A 7,672-nucleotide genomic window follows, 5' to 3' on the forward strand; every position below is an offset into this window, starting at 1 on the left:
CAGTATTTCAATAATATTCTCCACTCATATTGCTGACAGCAAGAAAGCTGCCTTAAACTTTTATATTGCACTGAAGTAAACCACTAAGCTGCTGAGCTGGCTTCAATAAAACTGATATAAAACTTATAGTTACAATAAAGTAACAGATCCCTTTACATTTAAATCAATTTTTTTTAAGAAAGCAACTTTTGAAGGAGCCACATTTTGTTTAACGCATGTAATGTAGCAAGTTATTTTAAGTCAGGCATTTCATTCACAGTCTTCAATGTGTATCAAATATTTTCTGTTTTCTAACCTCAGCATTTAAATATTCTTTGTGTCTAATATGGTGCAGTTCAACAGGGTGAAACCTTACAGAACGTTCTTATAGAAATGTTTTATGTAGAACAGATATGACTGTCTGTCAGGTAGAATAGGGAATTGTTTCTGCTCTAGTCAATACATTTCTATCAGCTGTACTCAGAACATTTCACCTCACTGAATACACCCTGTTTTGTTTCCAGCTGCAGTGGCCAGCACATCAGTACAAGAAGCCCCATAGGGGGAGAAGCTGTATGCACTAGTTGAGCAAGTGGCTGAGCTGACCATCTGGAAGAACCCCGTCGAGGTCTTTTCATTTCTTGGACTGTGCTCGTCTTCACTGCAGCCAAGGTTTATTGTTTACTATATCTCCCACCGTTTCCACACAGCCTGTTTCTGGCACTGATATCACTGTTATTAGACAGATGCTATTTACTTGGAGTGTTTGTGGATTAAGAGAACATTCGCACCATGCAGACTAAGAGTTTATGTCATTCAAGTTATTTTAATGTGCAAAGGTCTTACATGACATATGACCAACAACAATTAAGGGGGGACGGGACATCTGTTAACTGACAAATGTCATTAAGCATTAAAACTGTCATTGTAAATATTTGACATATTTTGGCAGGACCTTATGAGGATCAGACAGTAACTCTTAATCCAAAACATTTTAACGGTGCTTTAAACGTCTGTCTGTGCTCGCAAAGTAGTCATCATGTTCATCTGACTTCAAGGAAGATTTGAACCCATTTAACCCCAACATTTCTTCACGTTTTTTCCATCATTGTAAAGCCCTGGTTATGTTAATACATTTTTGAATATTATTACTTATTTCATATGATTAGTAATTCATTTATGTTTGTACCTCATTGTTAGGTCAACGTGAACTGAAGTCTCATTTTAATATGTTGAAAATATTATTTTTGAAATGATGTTTTCAAGAGAAACATTGAACATCTAACAGCCAACTCATAGTGTAAAAACAGGTGAGCTGGTTCTAGTCTTTTTGGCCATTTTCTGGCGTTTTGTGGTGGAAAACTGAGCACTTCGAGCACAACATGTCAACCCTTTAACCCATAGATAGATATAGTAGAAATGTATTAATAATTTCTAAACAAATTTAAACTAGCATTTAATTTCCCCTCCCTGTTGCGCACAACAGCTTCCATTCCACCTGTCACAAGGGGATTCATGGCTGATAGAATGAAAACCTCAACTCTGTAATGATCACACCTCTTTATTGACACTTTACTGGCACTTACCAAGTATCATTTTTATTTTATTCAACCTCTTGAGATGAATAGTTTTAATTAATGACCAAGTTAAATACCCCAAATGTACTCTATTTGTTTAACAGCCCTTTTTAATCAACACAGACAGGAGTGTGCCTGAGACACCCCGATGCCTTAGCTGACATAAGGAATTGTAACATGATTCAAGCCATTAAAATGTCACACACAGTAAAAATCTAAATCTGGATTGGAAATGTCACATGCTGTGGCACGGTTCCCCTGAACTGTACATCTATTATGGTGGCCAATGTCAGCAATGTAAGGACCTTATGGTCGACTAATAAGGTCAAAATAATGTGCTGGCCTGTATCGGATCTCTCTGTGGTCCAGAGTATAGGTGATGAGGTCTTCACTTTTCAGCAGCATGCACAGTGAATTCAATGGAGGGGTACATTTAATATTAATCTCATACATTTACGAGGATAAACACTTTGACCAAATGGGGAGCTACTGTATTGTGCATTACAGATCTCTGGACAAACATACTAAAAGGCATAAATGGTAGAGTTACAAGATGTAGTTCAATTTTCTGCCAGAGTTAGCAACAGATCAACAAGCGACAGATCATTTACCAGCCCAATATGGCCATGTTCAGAAACGAGTGTGCCAGAAATACATCCCACTTCCACACAGCATTGCTTTATTGCTTGGTGGCAGATCTGCTGCCACTTGAGACGTGCACCTGAGGACATAGAAGAAACCGACTTATACCTGATATGGCCATTAAACGGACCATCTTATTGGACAGCTTCATTTGAAGACTTTCAAATATGTCATTTTAAATGTCAAACATAATACTGAACTCTTATTGACTAAACAGAGTTCTTACAAGCTCTCTCTCTCTCTCTCTCTCTCTCTCTGTCTCTCTTTCTCAAACAAAGGGTCGTAACAAAAAAGTCAGGTCTTCTTAAATTACACATTATGTCCAATAACGGACAAGCGCCCCGATTGATCATTTTTAGTAATATCTTGACACACTACAAATGTAAACAGCACAGATTGTAGGAAGACAAAGTCAAGGACAAGAAAAGGAAAGTCCATATTGGAGAACATAAATAAAACGGTGAATCCCACACCCTCCCTTCAGCTGCAGCTGCTGGAACAAGTGTCTTGGTGAACAGGGGACGAGCCAAGCCTTTGGAAGAGTCAGGACAAGTTACAGCTGAATCCACTAGATTGCCTGACGCCAGTGATCAATGTTTAAGAGTGAAACACTTCACATCAGTCGTGCAATTTGAAGGCTGATATACAGTGCATTCGGAAAGGATTCAGGCCCCTTGACCTTTTATACATTTTGGTACATTACAGCCATATTCTAAAATGGATGAAATTGTTGTTTTCCACACATCCATCTACGTACAATACCTCATAATGACAAAGCCAAAAACAGGTTTAAGACATTTTTGCAATTAATTACACATTTTAAAAACTATATATTACATTTACATAAGTATTCAGAACCTTTAGTCAATACTTTGTTGAAGAACCTTTGGCAGCGATTACAGCCTTGAGTCTTCTTGGGTATGACGCTACAAGCCATGCACACCTGTATTTGGGGAGTTTCTCCCATTCTTCTCTGCAGATTTTCTCAAGCTCTGTCAGGCTAGATGGGGAGCGTTGCTGCACAGCTATTTTCAGGTCTCTTCAGAGATGTTCGATCTGGTTCAAGTCTGAGCTCTGGCACGGCCACTCAAGGACATTGAGACTTGTCCCAAAGCCACTCCTGCGTTGTCTTGAATGTGTGCTTAGGGTCGTTGTCCTGTTGGAATGTGAACATTTGCCACAGTCTGAGGTCCTGTGCACTCTGGAGCAGGTTTTCATCAAAGATCTCTCTCTACTTTGCTCCATTCATCTTTCCCTCGATATTTACTAGTCTCTCAGTCCCTGCCGCTGAAAACATCCCCACAGCATGATGCTGCCACCACCATGCTTCACCGTAGGGATGGTGCCAGGTTTCCTCCAGACATGACCCTTGGCATTCAGGCCAAAGGGTTCAATCTTGGTTTCATCAGACCGGAGAATCTTGTTTCTCATGGTCTGAGAGTCATTTAGGAGCCTTTTGTCAAACTCTAAGCGGGCTGTTATGTGCCTTTTACTGAGGAGTGGCTTCTGTCTGGCCACTTTACCATAAAGACCCAATTGATAGAGTGCTGCAGAGAATGTTGTCTTTCTGGAAGGTTCTCCCATCTCCACAGAGGAACTCTGGATCTCTGTCAGAGTGACCATCGGGTTCTTGGTCACCTCCCTGACCAAGCCCTTCTCCCCATATTGCTCAGTTTGGCCGAGCAGCCAGCTCTAGGAAGAGTCTTGGTGGAATGATGGAGGCCACTGTGTTCTTCGGGACCTTCAATGCTGCAGACATGTTTTGGTACCCTTCCCCAGATCTGTGCCTCGACAGAATCCTGTCTCGGAGCTCTACAGACAATTCCTTCGCCCTCATGGCCTGGTTTTTGCTCTGGAATGCGCTGTCAACTGTGGGACCTTTATATAGACGTGTGTGCATTTCCAAATCATGTCCAATCAATTGAATTTACCACAGGTGGATTCCAGTCAAGTCGTAGAAACATCTCAAGAATGATCAATGGAAACAGGATGATCCTGAGCTCAATTTTGATGTTTCATTGCAAAGGGTCTGAATACTTATGTAAATAAGGTATTTCTGTTTATTTTTTTATGTATTTTTTTTGCTAAATTTTCTAAAAACCTTTTTTAGATTTGTCATTATGGGCTATTGTGTGTAGATTGAGGAGGAAAATAATTAATGAAATCCATTTTAGAATAAGGCTGTAAGGTAACTAAATCTTGAAAATGTCAAGGGGTCTGAGTACCTTCTGAATGTAAATCATGTGGAAAATGGAAAGTGTTTCTGTCTGCCTGTGAATGAGTTGATAGAAGGTTGCCAAGTTTAACTGCTGTTGTGGTAACAGCTTTGACCTCTATGGTTGTTGTTATATCTAGAATGACTGAAGACCTGATGACAGGAGCCTCTCCTTTATAGTCCTGCAATTTATCCCCCGGACAGGGCCATGTGCTTATGTCCAACTGTCAGAATAACAGTCAACTTTAATATTCTAATCCTCTTCATTATGTTTTATGCAATTTGTTGGATCAGAATCAGGGTGGTGTTCATTAGGCACACTGCATCCAAACACTAGGAGAGCGGTAGTCAACAGACCAGGGATTCAACCAGAAGCCCTTGCTGGTATCTAATCACACCACCTGTTTCATTAAAGGGGAGCGGAACCCAAAAACAAACTTCTCTGGTTGAAAAACGGCCCATCGTGTTCTAGTGGCAAAGTGTAAATAGGAACATTTTGGTCATAAAGTTGGTATCTTCCAATTTGGAGATTTAGGAAACTAGAAAGTCACATTTTTCCTTGGTTTGGTTAGATTTCAAGCCTGCCCACATGGGACTGCTGCTTGGCACATTCTAATCAAGGCTGGCAGTAATAATATCATCTGGAGCACAGCTGCTGAGTGTGCTGCAGTGCACGTTATCCAATCCCTCAGGAGAAACCACCACCAGCCCGCCCATTGATTGACAAGACAGCCAAACTACCATAAGCAGGCAGCGCCTCCGACTTTATACGTTTTTATGCAAAAATCATCTTTTCATTTAACATTTAGCGTCACAATGAAGTGTTTTATCTTTTCAGGACAACCAGGGCTACAAGTAGAACACAAAACTAGTTGACATAAACAGTTGCATTCATGAGTTTCTATATAGAAAAACAGAAGGCCCTCCAAACCAAAACACCTGATCAAAATGAATTTATATGAAGTTCAGAAATGGTTTGCTCATTGAATGAATATCCAACTAGTCAGTGTGATGTTTGTGACAGAAACTATGTGATACAGTATTATAGACACAATGTCCTGGGATTTCCTGTGGTCTTCTGTGTATCACTCCTTCCAATGACTCCGAGAGTCTCAGCTTTTCATAGATAGCTTTTAATAGCCGAAACCATTCAGACTCTACAGATGTTAATCACTGTCACGGATGTCGTTGGTAAAGGAGGACCAAAATGCCGCAGGTATGTGTATGCTCATCTTGACGTTTAATAAATTCAAAATGAACACCAAAAGAACGACCGATCAACAAACAGTCTGGCAAGGCACAAGGCTAAACACAGAACAATCTCCCACAAATGACAAACACACCATAATATATGGGACTCTCAATCAAAGGCAAATAGACAACACCTGCCTTCAACTGAGAGTCCCAACCCCAATTAACCAAACATAGAAACAGACTCACTAGACTAAACATAGAATACATGAATATCAGACAGTGCCCAACAAACCCCGGAATACTTAAATCAAATGCCCCTTCAACAAACACACCACCCTGAACCACATAAAACAAATACCCTCTGCCACGTCCTGACCAAACTACAATAACAATTAAGCCTTATACTGGCCAGGACGTGACAATCACACATCAATGGATGCAGAAGAAATAGACATATCCAATAGAAACCATTAGTCTGGAAGCTCAAACACACCATGCTTAATTAAAGACATGCTCCAGATCTTTGGTGACTACTAAGTCTTTTTTTTCTTTTTTTCAAACATAACGCTTTGACCCCTGACCTCTAACCCCTGATGTGTCAATGTGTCGTTCATTCATGCATAATCTATGAGCAGAATTACTGTCTTATCTTAATTAGCCACGAAAATCCCTAGTTTGAAAGCAACTGTTTTTCTGGAAGTTGTGCTGTGCCATTTCCCCCACATTTTCCCCCACATGGGCCAGCCTCCTAGCAAACTTCAGTTCTAGCCAATGAGCTTCAGCCTCTCACCATTTGAGTGACAGCTAGCAAAGATGCGCACACAGCAGAGCGAGAGACGGAGCATATCTGCACATATGTGGCGTAGTACACAATTTTTGGGGACCACTTTTGAGTGTTACATTCAGAACTACTGGCTAAAAAGTATACAAAAGTAGAGAAGAATGTCTTTAAAAGGGGTTCGATGTCGTAAATCACTGCCATGACTTGGGACTTGTAACGATCTACACTGAGAGTCAGGAAGCAAGTTCAGGGAGTGAATACATTTAATAAAAGAACCAGAACAAGAACCACTAACATGAAACAGAAACAATAACGCCTGGGGAAGGAACCACAGGAAGTGACATATATAGGGCAGGTAATCAGGGAAGTGATGGAGTCCAGGTGAGTCTGACGACACACAGGTGCGCGTAACGATGGTGACAGGTGTGCGCCATAACGAGCAGCCTGGTGACCTAGACGCGCAGCTCCAGCCGCTGGACGCCGACCAAAATGAAGATCCCCGGGTTCGTCCCCTTTGACGGCGTCCTATGGACGGAGCCGCGCGTCGGGGAGGGGGTACAGTCACGTATACTCCCTCTCCGGCCTCTAGGTCACCAGGCTGCTGATTATCACCTTATTAACACCTGTCACCATCGTCTCGCGCAGCTGCGCCTCATGACACTCACCTGGACTCCATCACCTCCTTGATTATCTTCCCTACATCTGTCACTCCCCTTGGTTCTTTCCTCAGGTGTTATTGACTCTGTTTTCATGTCGTTGCGTTGTTTTGTTTTTCGTGTTCATTGTTAATTGTATTTATTAAGACACTCACTCCCTGAGCTTCCTGACTCTCAGTGTACATTGTTACAGGACTGGTTGGGTTAAAGGGGTAATCTGTGGTTTCTACACTCATTGTTGGACTTATAAATTAATAATATATACAATGCCTTCAGAAAGTATTCACGCCGCTTGTCTTTTTCCACATTTTGTTGTGTTACAGCCTGATTAAAAATGTACTAAATTGAGATTTGTTGTCACTGGCCTACACGCAATACCACAATGTCAAAGTGGAATTATGTTTTTCCACATTTTATAAATTAATCACAAATGAAAAGCTGAAATGTCTTGAATCAATAAGTATTCAACCCCTTTCTCAAGTCTAAATAAGTTCAGGAGTAAAAATGTGCTTAACAAGTCACATAATAAGTTGCATGGACTCACTCTGTGTGTAACAGTGTTTAACATGATTTTAAATGACTAACTCATCTCTGTACCCCACACGTACAATCATCTTTAAGGTCCCTC

Source organism: Salmo salar, chromosome ssa24 (assembly GCF_905237065.1).
Source record: "Salmo salar chromosome ssa24, Ssal_v3.1, whole genome shotgun sequence".
NCBI classification, from domain to species: Eukaryota; Metazoa; Chordata; class Actinopteri; order Salmoniformes; family Salmonidae; genus Salmo; species Salmo salar.